General features: G+C 42.9%; 1 long non-coding RNA gene across 3 annotated transcripts in view; it reads right to left on the bottom strand.

Annotated features, from left to right (window-relative positions):
• Positions 1–2,044: 2,044 nt before the first annotated feature.
• The window catches only part of LOC116938780 (uncharacterized), a 153,117-nt gene continuing 138,169 nt past the window's right edge, over positions 2,045–16,992 (bottom strand). For 2 of the 3 annotated variants that reach the window (XR_012930580.1, XR_004402324.2), the window contains one exon: positions 2,045–15,005. This is a non-coding gene — a long non-coding RNA (uncharacterized LOC116938780). The remainder of the gene's footprint in view (positions 15,006–16,992) is intronic. The other variant, XR_012930581.1, reaches the window with a different exon arrangement.

The following is a 16,992-nucleotide window of genomic DNA, read 5'->3' as shown; positions in this document are numbered from 1 at the left end:
TCTTTCTCTCTCTCTATCCTTTGAGTTAACACTGCGTTATTATTTGCTTATGTCCTGAGGTTAGAGAATTCGTTTTGACTTAGGAAAAATTCTGATTGCCATTTGCTTCGGTCCGGTTGTGCAGAAATTATTAAAGATGAATTAACATTCAGTATTGAATTAATAAATGGGCAATGGTTCATTGATGTAGCTCGAAGCCTGGTCTCCAATTGGAGCGAGCGTGAGGATCGATAATTTTAACCTACTCCTGTTGTTGAATATCGAACTTTAACGTTACTTTAATAGCAATGCAGGGTAAATGATTTAGCTGTTTGGCTTGGATTTGTCTGCGGCTAACGCGAACGCTCGGCGACCCTGGGCTCTGCGTTTACGTTAATCCTGCAGTTTGCTGTGCGCTGCGCTTGGTCTGTGACCTCTGACCCTGGGCGTGTTTGTGAACTGTCAAAATTATGTCAGCAGGTCAGGGTAAATCGTACTTTGGCAACCGGGCGATTCTCCGATTGCGTGTTTTCATTAATTATTTCGGCCACTTAAAAAAAAACAATATATTGGCAAAGATTTTATTGATTTTAATTGTGGAAAAAGGGCAAAACCTTTGTTGGCAATCACAGAGGTCAGACGTTTCTTGTAGTTGGCCACCAGGTTTGCAAACATCTCAGGAGGGATTTTGTCCCACTCCTCTTTGCAGATCTGCTCCAAGTTATTAAGGTTTCGAGGCTGACGTTTGGCAACTCGAACCTTCAGCTCCCTCCACAGATTTTCTATGGGATTAAGGTCTGGAGACTGGCTAGGCCACTCCAGGACCTTAATGTGCTTCTTCTTGAGCCACTCCTTTGTTGCCTTGGCCGTGTGTTTTGGGTCATTGTTATGCTGGAATACCCATCCACGACCCATTTTAAATGCCCTGGCTGAGGGAAGGAGGTTCTCACCCAAGATTTGACGGTACATGGCCCCGTCTATCGTCCCTTTGATGCGGTGAAGTTGTCCTGTCCCCTTAGCAGAAAAACACCCCCAAAGCATAATGTTTCCACCTCCATGTTTAACAGTGGGGATGGTGTTCTTGGGGTCATAGGCAGCATTCCCCCTCCTCCAAACACGGCGAGTTGAGTTGATGCCAAAGAGCTCCATTTTGGTCTCATCTGACCACAACACTTTCACCCAGTTGTCCTCTGAATCATTCAGATGTTCATTGGCAAACTTCATACGGGCATGTATATGTGCTTTCTTGAGCAGGGGAATCTTGCGGGCGCTGCAGGATTTCAGTCCTTCACGGCTTAGTGTGTTACCAATTGTTTTCTTGATTACTATGGTCCCAGCTGCCTTGAGATCATTGACAAGATCCTCCCGTGTAGTTCTGCGCTGATTTCTCACCTTTCTCATGATCATTGTAACTCCACGAGGTGAGATCTTGCATGGAGCCCCAGGCCGAGGGAGATTGACAGTTCTTTTGTGTTTCTTCCATTTGCGAATAATCGCACCAACTGTTGTCACCTTCTCACCAAGCTGCTTGGCAATCGTCTTGAAGTCCATTTCAGCCTTATGTAGGTCTACAATCTTGTCCCTGACATCCTTGGAGAGCTCTTTGGTCTTGACCATGGTGGAGAGGTTGGAATCTGATTGATTGAGTGATTTTGTGGACAGGTGTCTTTTATACAGGTAACAAGCTAAGATTAGGAGCACTCCCTTTAAGAGTGTGCTCCTAATGTCAGCTCGTTAGCTATATAAAAGACACTTGGGAGCCAGAAATCTTTCTGATTGAGAGGGGGTCAAATACTTATTTCCCTCATTAAAATGCAAATCAATTTATAACATTTTTGACATACGTTTTTCTGGATTTTCTTGTTGTTATTCTGTCTCTCACTGTTCAAATAAACCTACCATTAAAATTATAGACTGATCATTTCTTTGTCAGTGGGCAAACGTAAAAAATCAGCAGGGGATCAAATACTTTTTTCCCTCACTGTATAATTCGAGTACGACGTTACGCCGGAAATGACCACGAGTCGCATCAGGTGACTGCCAGATTTCACGCAGAGCTGACACGAAGAGTATCGAATGTTTATTGACAAGTAAATTTGGCAATGAAAACCAACATTCCATTATGCTTGCAGAGAAACGTTTTCAATCTGTGAATATTACCAATTATTATCAATGGGACAGTAACAGGGACAACTGATTAATGTAATGGACCAAACGTTGAGAAGTTTGCATACAAACGTGGATAAAGATGCATGCTTGGAGTCACACTAGATAAAGAAACAGATGCAAATCAGTGGTGCCACATGTAAGATCTAAAAAAGTGAAGTGGGCTTGGGCAGATACATTACTGGAAGGGTCAATGGTTGATGGAAGGGTTGAAACTGATGACAAAATGTGCACAGAAAGGATATCATTCGTGCTAGGCAGGGATCAAGGATTGAACAGCATCGGTTCATCTGCAACATTGAGATGGATCGTGTTATTGTAGATCCTTGAGGAATGGCAATACATTATTGTAATTGTTATTGGAAAGGCTTTCATCCAGCAGTTTGATAGATATGGCTGATGATGAGTATCCTCATATGGTGAGGTGGGGCTGTGAGAGAACACATGACCTACAAGCCAAATATTGTGAGTGAATATTTCAGTTGGGAGTCAACTCGACTCGTCATCCCTTAATACAAGACAAAATAAGTATCGCCTTGTAAGAGGTAAATTGTAGTGTTCCAATAGACAGACTTATCTGCCTTAGCAATGTGGAATTTCCACGGACGGCTCGAGACTGGCAATAGAAAAAAAAATAACCTGCCAATATGTGTTTGAAGCATGGAGACACGTTGACTTGAAAAGTATGCTTGGGGCAGCAGCGTTTTGCAAGTGTCCACTCTGATCAGTGGCCTGCACACGACAAGTTGGCAACGACTGCTCAGGCCTCACCTGCTCCCCACCAAGGTTCACCGAGGTACACTGACAACAATTAGGATGGCATGCGGCTTGCGTGCACATGTTGAACTTCTTTCGCACACTACGTCACCAACCATGCTAATCGAAGGTGCGGGAAAGGACAGCACTCATTGCTGCCTCCCCTGACCAGGCGCCTAAATTATTGGCATGCATTTAAAGGCAAAACCATTAAAGTTTTTTTTTAAGCAACTGGATTATTTAGTTTCCAGCCAAATGATTTACGATGTAAACGTTGATAAAGTCCTTTTATTATTTAGAGAGCTTTCGAGCCCCCTATATGCTGCATCAGAAAATTTAAAACAGACTCATTTGATCAATGACAAGTATTTCATGCGATGAAAAGGAATTTCTGCTTACATTTTTTATTTATTGCGATACATTGTCTAATTTGAGGTTACATATTTTTAAAACAATAATAATCTGCAGCTCAATATTTTTTTTACGGCACTTTTTTGAGACGTTAACTTTTCAAGGTCTGAGCAAACAGACATGTGACCCAGTAAGGTCCGTAGAAGATGTAATAAGCCACATTAAATAATTAAAATGTTTTAATATTTTAATTAAGTATAGTGTATTAATTGTCACTTGTCCCCACTGCGATTCCCAACAATTGCCCGGAGCCTGTTTTAATGAGACTATCAAAACTACGCCATACCATGTGTAAAATAATTCATGCTCTCCTGCCTGTGTGTGCAAATGGAACTTTTACTAATTGCATCAATAATTTTATAATTAAAAAGTTGTTAGTGTTCCATCCTGGAACGCTTCCTCTAAGTGCAGTCTTGATCAATTAGAAAAGCACAGAAGTGCATACTTCATGGCTTGGAAGCAATTGCTGGGACAAAGCACATCTCCTGTGGATAATGTCTGGCTCTTGGTCTATGCGAGCTCTGGAGGAAGATTTGGGAGAACCTCTGATATGAAAGTAGAAAATAGTTAAATTAATGACTTTCAGGGCTCTTAAGAGTCCATATTCCATCCTTGCTCCCCAAGCCCCCATCCTGAATTCTATTTTGGTATAATGGTTCACAAACTTTGGCTAGATGCAAGCTCGGCAGGGGCATGGGGTGTGCAGGGGACAGAATGTTGGGCTCCAAAGTCTCAGGAAGTCATAAATTAGAAATCGTGGCAGGATTAAACTTAAGGGCATGCACATGTGGAGCATATCGGAGGGACCGATTGAAAACACTTTCATTTGGTAAGGAAAAGCGGATGTATTTCCACTCAATAATGTGCTCTTCGCTGTCACCTGCATCACTTATTTTTAAAACTCTAGTTTCATTCAAAGTGCCTTTGTGTTCTCTGTGGACAGAGTACCCCAGACCAGCATTGCTTTGGTTACCGCTAGCCTCTTGTCTAGCAGTGGCCAGCTTTGGGGTGCTTTCTTTAAGCCTGGCTCACAGAGAGTAAAAGCAATGGCACTAAGCAATAAGTTTGTTGGATCACTCGCAAGTCACTCAGCTGTCACTTATTTGTCGCCAGTCTCAACGCTATCGTACATTTATATGAAAATGATTGTGCATTCAACAATCAACAAGTCAAGCGATGGTCTACGACCTCGCCTGATATGCAGGAGGTCGTGGGCCTGACCCCGGCGCCTGTATATTTGGAGTTTGCATGTTCTCTCCGTGGTCGCGTAGATTTTTTTCTTGGTGCTCCAGTTTTTTCCCTCGATATTTAGAAACATACGTTTAGAGTATTTAGCTGCTTATACATTTCCACGTAATAAGCCACTTCGTTGAGCTATCATTTGTGGCCAAGTCGCTTCTGATAAATAGCTATATACAGTGAGGGAAAAAAAGTATTTTATCCCCTGCTGATTTTGTACGTTTGCCCACTGACAAAGAAATGATCAGTCTATAATTTTAATGGTATGTTTATTTGAACAGTGAGAGACAGAATAACAACAACAAAATCCAGAAAAACGCATGTCAAAAATGTTATAGATTGATTTGCATTTTAATGAGGGAAATAAGTCTTTGACCCCCTCTCTTTCAGAAAGATTTCTGGCTCCCAGGTGTCTTTTATACAGGTGAGATTAGGAGCACGCTCTTAAAGGGAGTGCTCTTAATCTCAGCTTGTTACCTGTATGAAAGGCACCTGTCCACAGAAGCAATCAATCAATCAATCAGATTCCAAACTCTCCACCATGGCCAAGACCAAAGAGCTCTCCAAGGATGTCAGGGACAAGATTGTACACCTACACAAGGCTGGAATGGGCTACAAGACCATTGCCAAGCAGCTTGGTGAGAAGGTGACAACAGTTGGTGCGATTATTCGCAAATGGAAGAAACACAAAATAACTGTCAATCTCCCTCGGCCTGGGGCTCCATGCAAGATCTCACCTCGTGGAGTTGCAATGATCATGAGAATGGTGAGGAATCAGCCCAGACCTACACGGGAGGATCTTGTCAATGATCTCAAGGCAGCTGGGACCATAGTCACCAAGAAAACAATTGGTAACACACTACGCTGTGAAGGACTGAAATCCTGCAGCGCCTGCAAGGTCCCCCTGCTCAAGAAAGCACATATATATGCCCGTCTGAAGTTTGCCATTGAACATCTGAATGATTCAGAGGACAACTGGGTGAAAGTGTTGTGGTCAGATGAGACCAAAATGGAGCTCTTTGGCATCAACTCAACTCGCCGTGTTTGGAGGAGGAGGAATGCTGCCTATGACCCCAAGAACACCATCCCCACCGTCAAACATGGAGGTGGAATCATTATGCTTTGGGGGTGTTTTTCTGCTAAGGGGACAGGACAACTTCACCGCATCAAAGGGACGATGGACGGGGCCATGTACCGTCAAATCTTAGGTGAAAACCTCCTTCCCTCAGCCAGGGCATTGAAAATGGGTCGTGGACAATGATCCAACACACACGGCCAAGGCAACAAAGGAGTGGCTCAAGAAGAAGCACATTAAGGTCCTGGAGTGGCTTAGCCAGTCTCCAGACCTTATTCCCATAGAAAATCTGTGGAGGGAGCTGAAGGTTCGAGTTGCCAAACGTCATCCTCGAAACCTTAATGACTTTTAGAAGATCTGCAAAGAGGAGTGGGACAAAATCCCTCCTGAGATGTGTACAAACCTGGTGGCAAACTACAAGAATTGCCAACAAGGGTTTTGCCACCAAGTACTAAGTCATGTTTTGCAGAGGGGTCAAATATTTATTTCCCTCATTAAAATGCAAATCAATTTAGAACATTTTTGACATGCGTTTTTCTGGATTTTTTTTGTTATTCTGTCTCTCACTGTTCAAATAAACCTACCATTAAAATTATTATAGACTGATAATTTCTTTGTCAGTGGGCAAACGTACAAGATCAGCAGGGGATCAAATTCTTTTTTCCCTCACTGTAGCTCAGTGGGCCTTACCTGGTAAAATAAAAAAAACAGTTTTGCCAAGGAGTTTATTAATACCTGTGCCATGGGTTATTGTGATGTGTCCCCCATTGAATCTCATGATTTTCTTAAGATCGTGTAAATTGTGAAGCACTATATTGTAGTTACTTGAGTAAGGTAAAAGCAATGAGTGGTTTACCACGACTGGTGCATTACCAACGTCTTGATTTGTACGAGCCTGTCCAAAGGGCTATCATAATATATATAGTTTGGGCTGGGAAGCTATTTAACAATACAGCCACTGTGTACTGTTCAAAATAAAATACACACAACGCAAAAGGTATACAACCAGCTTAATTTGCCATGGTAAGACGTTTGTATTTATTCTAATACTACTGAAATTTCAATACTAGATGTTTCTATTGATTGCTGTTCTCAGATTGGCGGATTTGTGTCTTCATAAAATAACTGCTTGCACCTGTTTGTTCGATTGACCGTGAAGCAAATATTAAAACTTTTTCAGCAGTTTGCTTAACATTGCACTGTTGCTCTGTGGTACAGCTGTCTTCTTGCATGGACTTATTAATTCCCACACGCTTTGCTTGTGGATAAAGTGTACATAAGCCCAAGGCTTCAGACTCAGAAAGCTAAAGCTCCCCATTGAGATGAATTGACAAGGCAGTGGTACAATGCACAACACTAGTTTGCAAACCATATGGAGCCCTGTCAAAATTTCATCTCATACCATATTAAAAGCGATCATATGTGAAAGGATTAAGTTTTAGCAAACTGGCATTTGGCACAGAATCAATGTAAGGGCAGTGACCTGACAGGCTTAAGTGCCCCTATTGCCAATTGGAGACATGCACAATATGCAGTGGCTTATTTAATTCATCCTATTTGTTTGGTCCAATTAAGAAATGTGCCTTCAGCAATCATTATAATAATGAGTTATGATAATGCCCTGCCAGGAATAAGTATGTTTTGTGTATTGAATTAGAATTTATGTGACTAGCATGTTTTAAGAACATCAGTGCCTGCATATCTGCGTGAATTCAGAATCATTAAAATTTACAATAGCAATGATATATATTTTTGTATCGAGGGTAAGTGCACCTTACATATCTCCTTCATCACTTGGTACCATCAGAAATCGATGTGTTTGCTGCATCTGCTTTTTAGCGATGCGAGTGTGTACTCATACACCAAATTAAGAAATGAAAATCAATACAATATTTAACCCTGCAATTGCAATTTATTTTGTGAGCATTCTTTTTATTATAGCTGTTTTTTTCCATAAAAAAAATCTCCATATATTTAAAAGGCAAAGTTGTGATTATGTGTGTCTGTTCAAAATGTTTAGCGTACTTCCCGACATGCAACAAACTTGAAATTTGCCATGTGGGTACTTTCCACACTGTACACCATGCTAAATTTATTAAAATACACTTTTGTGGTTTTTTTTTTGGGGGGGGGGGAGCTCAATAATGCATTTTTTTGCACGGCAAGTGAGCTGTGACGTCAAATCTGTCACGTGACCCGCGCACGTGGAAGCGTAACGCATTGTAGTGTAGTGGTTAGCGCGCTATGTATGTGCCTGTGTGTGTCTGTCTGTGTGTGTGTGTCTATGTATGTGTCTGTGTGTGTGTCTGTGTGTGTGTCTGTCTGTGTCTGTGTGTGTGTCTGTGTGTGTCTGTCTATGTCTGTCTGTCTGTGTGTGGAAGCGTAACGCATGGTAGTGTAGTGGTTAGCGCCCTGCGCTACGAACCCGGCGACCCGAGCTCGATTCCCGCTCACGGCCACCACCGGTGACGATAATTTAAACGGTCCTGGGCCTCCCCTAGGTCCACTCAGCCTAAAACAATTCACTGGTGTGGTGTGTGAACATCGCCGCTGGGGAAACAAAGGCGGCCGCGCGTGGTGGATTCAAGTCCCGGGCGAAGCAGGGTAGTAAAGCTAGTACATATATAATTGCTGTATACAAATTGTTTCAAGTATGTGTAACTGAGCAGAATGTCAGGACTATTTTAATCTCCTCCCCATCACGGGCGGACGTGTTGCGCTATTGGCAGCAGAAGTTTTCCGTACTGCTCAGTGTGATCTCCCAGCTGCTTGTTGGGGGGCTGAAAGGAAATCAGCTGAGTTTTGATGTGGTCCCTTTGTAGTGGGGTCTGCGAGGCAAATTTAGTGGAACCCTTCCAAGGTGGCGCACGTGAAAACGTGAATGTCCGGAGTGAACAGCGTGCAGGAGGAACTGACAGAGAGAAAAATAAGGTGAAGTTTGGCACAGCTGGGAAAGAATAATAGACCGCAAAAGCTAGCAGCTGTTCCGTTTCATTGTGTAATGCTTTGAAATATCCACTGCTGCCTTCATTGTTTGTTTGTTGTAAGTGGCATCAATTCAGCCTGGGACTTTTCATGATCTCAATCTTGTAAAAACTGTGTAGTTGTAATGTAGGGGTGTATCGTGTTTTAATGATGTGCAATTTGACATGTTTACAGTAGAGGGAGCTAAATACTAATTGAAAGGGGTTTACGTTCTTTGGTGTGGTGAGTTTAATGCGGTGCTTGCAATGCTTTACGTATCGTAAAGGTTTAAAAAGTCACAGTTGTGTTTTTTTATGTGAGACAGTAAAACAAAGTTGGCATTTGTGTTTGTTTTACCAACACAGCTTTGTGAATTGCAATGACTCAAGTCTAAGAATTGTAAACACGTTTTACCTTATGATCAACACAAATGTATTGAAGACCACATATTGAGACACATTTACTCTGGATACTGATTTGCAATTAATTGGCAAAATATTATTTGGAATGTTTTAACTGTATGCTTTTTGTAAGATACAATGCAAAAATGCAGGTTGAAAAACCCTAAACAGAGCAGCAATGAGCAACTGGTCGTAGGTTACCACAAACTTTTAAAAGGGCCGTAAAAGTTTGAGATATTATTTTTCTAGAAAAAAAAAGTATAAAGAACTTTGCCTAGATCTTCGCATCAATAACTAGGGCCGACTGTAATGTCTTACGAAGGAACAATTTTTTTCACAGATGTATTTGTTTAAACAACGCAAACTCTGAAATCGTCGTCACCTTCCCTCCGTCTCCTCAGCAAGGGTGTCAGGGTGCGTCCCATTAAGCAAATGGCACCGGGTTGCCTGACGATATATGCAGGAGTCATCCATGTACGCTGTGGGGACCCCATGTCAAGTTCAACCGAGTATAGCAGATCTGCGCATTGATGGTCAACTTAATGGCGCTTTCTTGACGATGCATTTATTATGTTTCCCACATGTCAAAACCCCGTAGCTCTACTCTGCGAGGGTGAAAATCTCCACGTGGGCATAAATACATTAATGGAAAGGCCCGTTTGACCGGTTGAATTATTTACCAGCGACATAATCCCCCGAACATTACCGGCTGGAGGGAGACACGCTGCCTATTGTAACCTGTCAAATCGGCTTAGTGCTGACACGTATAATTACCGTAACAGCCGGGGCCTGCCGCTATCTCACGCGGCGCAGCATGGATGATGTTTGCACCTCGCTGCTTCAGAACGTCACCACCACCCAGTCCCCTCCACCCAGGCCGCTCCACACAGTTCGCTCCACCCCGTCTGCTCCACCCAGTCCGTTTCCACCCTGTCCGCTCCACCGCGTCCGCTCCACCCCATCAACTCCACCCAGTTCGCTCCACTCTGCCCGTTCCACCCAGTCCGCTCCACCCCATCAACTCCACCCAGTTCGCTCCAACCTGTCCGCTCAACTGAGTCCATTCAACCCAGTTCGCTCCACGTAGTCCACTTAACCAAGTCCGCTCCACTCTGTTCCATCCACCCAGTCTGCTCCACCCTATCCCATCCACCTGGTCTCCTCCTTCTGGTCCCCTCCATCCCTGCTCACAACTCACACACGCACAGCCACCCCAGCTGTTTCATTCCGTGGACGAGTTTACATTGATTATATTATTCGTGTTCACCCCAGAAAGCCTTACTTTATCCCCGTGACTCTTTTTTAAGAGGGTCCTGTCAAGTTTTCCCATCAGGGGTTGATGATTGCTACATATAATCCCAATCGGGCCAATTGAGTAATTTGCCGGTATTTTTTTTTCTCCAATTAAACAAATTTGGACCGTGACGCCGGCACACACAGTGGCCTACTCGTGCGAATGACGTCGCGGGATTTTTAACGTCCACCCCTGAAGCAGAAAGGCGAGTCTTTTTTTTTTCGCGGTTTAATGCACTCGCATGATTAGTCATGGCGGCCGCCTGAAATCGAACCGTGAACCTCCCGTGGCAAGCGACGGCTGGGTCACGCCACCACAGCCCATGGATGTGGAGCAGCTGCCCCGCCAACAGAGCACGCAGAGTGCGTAGGGGGGACCGTGGTGCGTGGTGAAGCCGGGACAACCTGCGAAGATCAACAACAATAACAGAAACACGGATCTTTACCATCGCCACTATTATTAATACTTCCTTTTAACCGCCTGCATATAGGTAGGTTGATGTCTTGGATTAACGGCCTCACTTGCAGCAGATAGAGGGAAGATGAAATGTTTGACTGAGAAGATATCGATGATGTCAGTCCACATTCATTCCACTTACAAACAGAAGGTCGCAATTTCACACCGTGGGTCAACTTAGCCCATCATCCATATCGGGCGGGAGGGGGACATTAAAATAGGTACCATGAATCCGTACATTTCTACGGTTGTGCTGTGCCGTATGATTTATTTGCATGGTAACATTACGTGATTGCAAGTCCTTAAGTTAATTCAGGTAGAGCGGACTGAGATTCATCACATACTTTGCCAGTATGGCACGGGCAATAATACATTAATTATTACAGTACTGAATTTGTGCAAAATTATTGCAGAATGGGCGGGGAGCATAAACTTGGCATATGGCACAGTCAAGTGCTCCCATAAAGAAGTCACGGGGTCGTTTAAAGTACAACCTAAAACAGTTTTGATATCCCATATAAACTATGACTGTTAAATATACGTATGCTCATCTACAGTATATATTAAAATCTTAAAAATTAGTATGAGCTGAAGTGCAACAAATACTTGAAACAAGGTCATTATTAATTGTGGTTGCATAATCAAAGCAGTGGGCTGAACTTATAGTTTTAATAATCTGCTAATCGTAACTTTTTTTCCGACTTAACTAGTAAGTATCAACTAGAATCCACATATACACATGTAATGATGTTGGCTTGTTAAGTCACGTTTTGTTAGCGAATACCCGACAATGTTAAGGTCGAGAGAGTGCTTGGCAGAGGATGGTGTGGCCAGCACCATGCCAAGATGCCTCTGTCTCTTGAGTGTTTATTTTTCACACCGAATTATGAACTCTCTTGAGGTTGAGTCGACTATAGGGGGAGGCACACGGCAGTTGCTGCTACCACTAGCCACTCATGCCATCCGTGGCTTGGTATCGAACACTGGTCACCGGGCTGGTGAATGCTGTGCGCAAACTGCTGAACTGCTGCTCCCTCCGCACGGATACATGCGCACACATTGTCTTGCTAGCTACGCCTTCTATTCCCATTCTATGTTGCGATCAGGTCTGAGCGTGACATACAGAACCAATCTTTATCGCCCCGTTGCATTTCCTTAGCCACATCCACGCGGTGTGAACAGTATCGGCCCTGCCACCGTGAGACTTGATGTGAGAATCGCACATTCGGAAGCATTTTTCACCGTCTCGAGCAAATCACGCGCATTTTCAGGATCGCAAGAGCACCGCGGAACGCCCTAGGAACTTTCCAGTTCTCTGTTTTCCGAGTTGTTAAAATGAATGAAATGCAGTTCCACAGGCTAACGTCTGTTGAACTGTCTCTCGCATGAAGACTGGGCAATCCCATGGACCCCCTCTGGGCATTGTCATGCAATGGTGCATCTCTCAACGTGATAGCTCTGCATTACTGCATGGAAGGGGAGTATACAAGAGCATTCATAGACTGGCTTTAGTCTACATTGATCACTGATTCTGTACACACACACACACACACGCGCGCGTTCAATACGTTCGGTCTGCATATATTTAGATTACGTGGCACGTTAAATATAGTATATTGCAGTCGGTTAATATGCTGTGTACGCACGGCTAAACAAATGACCACACACACGGAGGATTGCATTCAGAATGCATATTTTTTTCTTTGTTAAAATTAAACTTTTAACATTATATATGCAAACTTTAAATGTACGTAGTACAGTATATGCTGTACAAGATTACAGAATTAGAAGACAGTTTTCAATCAGTGTACAGCATTTTTTTTTTTTGTTACAAATGGATTAGACACATTGACACTGACAGAGAATATGGAACAATCTGAAAAGTGTGAAAAGAAGCGTGGAAAGGTGCATGCCCGTGTTTATTTATATTTATATGGAGTGCCAGAAAGTCGAGACATGGATCAGAAAAAAAATGAAAATTAGAGACATCATGTTGACTTCATAAAAACGAGTGGACTTGAAAGAATAATGGCTGATGGTCAAAGCAAACAAAGGAATGACAGTCACGAGAAGCCACACGCCTGAGAGGATGACCAATGCAGGGATGGATGAATTATTTGAGTTTGAATGCAGAAGCAAGATGGATTGGTAGGGCTGGACTGCCAGGGATGGCAAAGACTTTGCGAGGCCTAATTTTCAGTAGTGGCAGGACCATGAGCCGGCAACCAAAATAATAAGATGAGCCGTTTTTTTTCGAATTCGGTATAAACCCCCCCACACCCCCACTCAACATTTCAAGAGCCGCAATTCACGTGAATCCGAGACGGTCCTGAATAAACGAACGTCACAGAGCAGTACTCAAGGAACTACGGTGTACGGTTGCTGATGGTGATGGTGACTCAGGGCAAAAAACGACATTGAAATCGTACACACATGTAGCATGCAATAACAGCAGTAAAACACTTGACAAAAACTCATATTTATAAGACAAAGAGCAATACACTATAATGCATTTGGTAAAATGGAGTCAATTACATATTTTAATCAAAAAGGGGTGTGTATCTTAAACTGATGCCAATAAACCCGAATGACTAAAAGTGCTTTGGTGCACATTTGTGGTTGGAGAACATTAAGATTTACACCCCTGCTGGAGAAGTGCATCTGCTGCAAATTTGGTCTGTTTATCCAATAAATCAGAAACTGTTTACACATTTAAATAGCCCGCCTTGCTAGCTTTTTGAGTAGCACTGTATGGCAATGTGTTTTTTTCCCCCCATTAGTACACTGGATTTTCCATAGGCAACTTTTTAAAGATATGCTGTGGCTTTGGACACATACACAACAAACAACCTATTCTTGGTTCTTTCGGTAAAGTCACGTAGAGGGGAAATAATAAAAATAATACAAATAAAACAATAAAATTCTAACGACGTTTCGTTTCGGTTTTCACACCTGATGATGATTGCTTGTGTTGCAATCGAAACGTCGTGATAATTTTATTGTTTTATTTGTATTATTTTATTTTTTCCCTTCTGCGTGACTTTACAGAAAGAACCGGGAATATGAATCCCTGCAGTCACGAAAGATTTAAATCGAAACAAACAATCTGTTTATATCTATGGGACCGTTTTGCCAGTATCCAAAATGGAGCAACCTGCAAAGTGTACAACGATTCAAGGAGAGTTGCATGCCTGTGTTCTGATACCTGCATTGTATTTGTAACCGTCTGCCTTTTGGCGTTCTCTGGTTTAACACCGATGAGACAAGGCCATAAAAAGTCTGTCTCTGGTGTAGGCCAACTTAGATTCAAAGACAATGCGTGTTTATATATATTATCAGGAGCTGTATATGTCCACTGCTTCAGTTCACACTGTACCCATGATAATACATCACTTGTGATGATGTGATGATTAAGCGAACACTTTGGTTATTTTTTTTTCCTTGAGCAATGTTTAGCGCGTCTGTTACACGTTCAACGTTTTCACTTCCCCAGTGAAATATTACTTGTCACGCCGCACCCCACTTCATTCGTTGTATTTATCTTTCGAAGACAACGAGTTATAAACTGCCTTTGTGGCCAGAAAAATAGAACAACTCCTGATGGTCTTCATAACTGAAAAGATAGCCTAGAAAACACAGTTGTTTCACTCACAAAAGAAATGTAGATGCTGTAGAGTCACTCGCCAATGATGTATAAACACATTTGGCATCTGAAGGTAATTTAATTACAACAACAAAAAACGTTCAGGGTGTCCTGGGGATGCAAATACCGTGGGTCACTTTCAATGTTTTTTTTCTTTTCAAAGACCGCCAGTGTCAGGCTCGGCAGAGCAATTTAAGTTGTTGGGCAACACGACGCGGATCTGGCATGAGCGCCACCACAAAAAAATGAACCGAGCAGCTTGAGAATGAGAAGCACATGACGACTCTCCACGAGGACGGGAAGCAAATCCGTGGCAATTACAAAATGCCATTTACCTTTAACAAACACATTCATCTCTTAGAACATTTAGAAAAAATAAAGATGGCTTCAGTAATCATTTTAAGTTTGATCCCACTCAACTCCGTATGCATTTGCTTTTCGTATAAAAATGCTTCTCACATAAGAACACACACTTAGGTGCACGCGTGCGCTCAAACAAGCCAGAGATTTCCAGTGTAGCCACACGGACTCTTGGGACAAGCGCTGTTGGTGAGCACCTATTCAGGCTGGCACGGCACATGGAGGGGGAGAAGTGGACCACGTGGCCAGCACCATGCCCAGCTGCAGGACAGATAACACATGGGGTACTCAATTAAGGCTGAGTCAACCTAAGGGTTATCCAGGGCAACTACTGCCATTAACTGATGTTAGCTGTGGCCAGAAATCAAATTAAGTTCGCTGGGTTCACAACACAGTGCACCGACTACTCTCCCCACGATTTACTAAATAACAAAAGATGAACCCACTGCAGCCATACGGATTGGAGGAAATTCTGTTGGAAGAACACCGAAAAAGGCGCGGGAGGGAGTGGTGTAGCCGGACAACACAATTACTGATGTTTACACATTCCACCAGGTGCTCATTCAAAGTTCAATAAACCCAGGAGAGGCCTAGGACTGGTTCAGACGGTGGTCAATGATGTTTGCCATTTAGTGGAAATTATACTCAGGACAGCGGGTCCGTAGCACAATGGGATAACCGCTACACTACCACTCCACAGGACGCTACCGCTCCACCCAACTGACTATCACACAAGGACAAACACACACACACGCACGCGCACGCACAAACTCAAACCATTTAAAAGAGAAGTCTTGGCTTGGTCTGTTTGAGCAGTGCCACAAAGCTGACTTACCAAACATTTAAAGCCTGTCCAGCATGCGGGTGTTATGGCTTGGACTGCTTGACCAGCTGTTTGTGTGGGCACACCTGCAGCTCGTTACCAGCCACATCAATCATCCCATTACCTCGCCAGCGCATAAAGCAATTATGCGTAACGTAATGCGCATGATGTTGGTTAGGGCAGAGGCCGAAGGGAGGGCTGTATGGAAGACGGGTTTTGTGTGCAAGAGGGGGAAAAAGCCGGTTATAGTCTAACCCTTTATTTGCCATATCTAATTTCATTATGTACAGGTGCTTATAATTGCGTGTTGTGTGCAAACAGACGCCACTGGTTATCCCCATGAGCCAAATGTCCCGTGAAGAAAATGTGGGTGTTTGCTGCGATCGGAATTGTTTTACCATTGACTGAGTACAATGTTGATCTTGTCTCACTTGCGCAGAATAAAGTCTTATTTTAAAAAAAATGTATTCGTCAAACATAATGGAAGTACATGTGTTTAATTTCGAGATAACCTTCACTGATTTATTTTAGTGGTGCCTCTGAAGTTTACTGGGCTCATTTCAAGCGCAAATTAATTGAAGAAAAGTAAATGTTTATTTTATCTCGATATTATGGAAGTTTAGAAAGAATTACTCGCGCAAATTTTCTGCGTCATAAGTCAGCTTTTCTTACATGCACCATAATCGTATTACACGTACACTCAGGCAATTTATGAAATAATTTGTTTTCTGCTTTTGTTTCAGAATTTGATCTGCTATGGCATATGGTAGGTGTTATTGTGTAATCCTAATTCAGTAAAACTGTAATCATGTGCACTTGGGAAAACTAGTCCTATTGGGATGCCTAGCCGAGCTAGTATTTCATCATTTCCAATTTCCATTGCCCTCTATCTCTGCATTAGAAATGCGGCAGACATTTGGTCTGACACATTGCAGGACACTTTTTTTTGTCATCCATGGCTATAAACGACAGTGCATGTTTACTTGTGAATTTCAGTGGCCATGTGAAACATTGAATATGGACAAGGAACCCAGTCAAAATGTTCTCAAAATGTTCTCAAAATGCGCACTAGCCGGCCCTTTGCCATACACTGTGTATCAACCCAAGTACGGGGGATTTAAAATTGTGTTCTGCGTTAAATATTGATACTAATGTTCAACAGATATTTCTTTGAAAAAGTCTGAGCAAACCGGTGCATGCTTAATAATGGCAGTCCATTCAGCCAGCATAAAATATGGGCTTGAGTTTGCAGGCGAGTGTCGTGTGCCTAGGATGGAATAAAGTGGGGAAGGGAACGAACTTCTGGGCCCCATGGGTGTAAACCTGGGATGCGTGGTAGTGTTTTTACAACCCCACTTCTTACGAGGGCATGCAAATTTAAACTGTTCTCTGAAGAGCGATGCAGGTAGTAATGCCATTACCATT

Source organism: Petromyzon marinus, chromosome 4 (assembly GCF_048934315.1).
Source record: "Petromyzon marinus isolate PM22_M1 ecotype Great Lakes invasive population chromosome 4, UKy_Petmar_22M1.pri1.0, whole genome shotgun sequence".
In the NCBI taxonomy this organism is placed as follows: Eukaryota; Metazoa; Chordata; class Hyperoartia; order Petromyzontiformes; family Petromyzontidae; genus Petromyzon; species Petromyzon marinus.
This window is presented reverse-complemented; position numbering and strand designations above follow the sequence as displayed.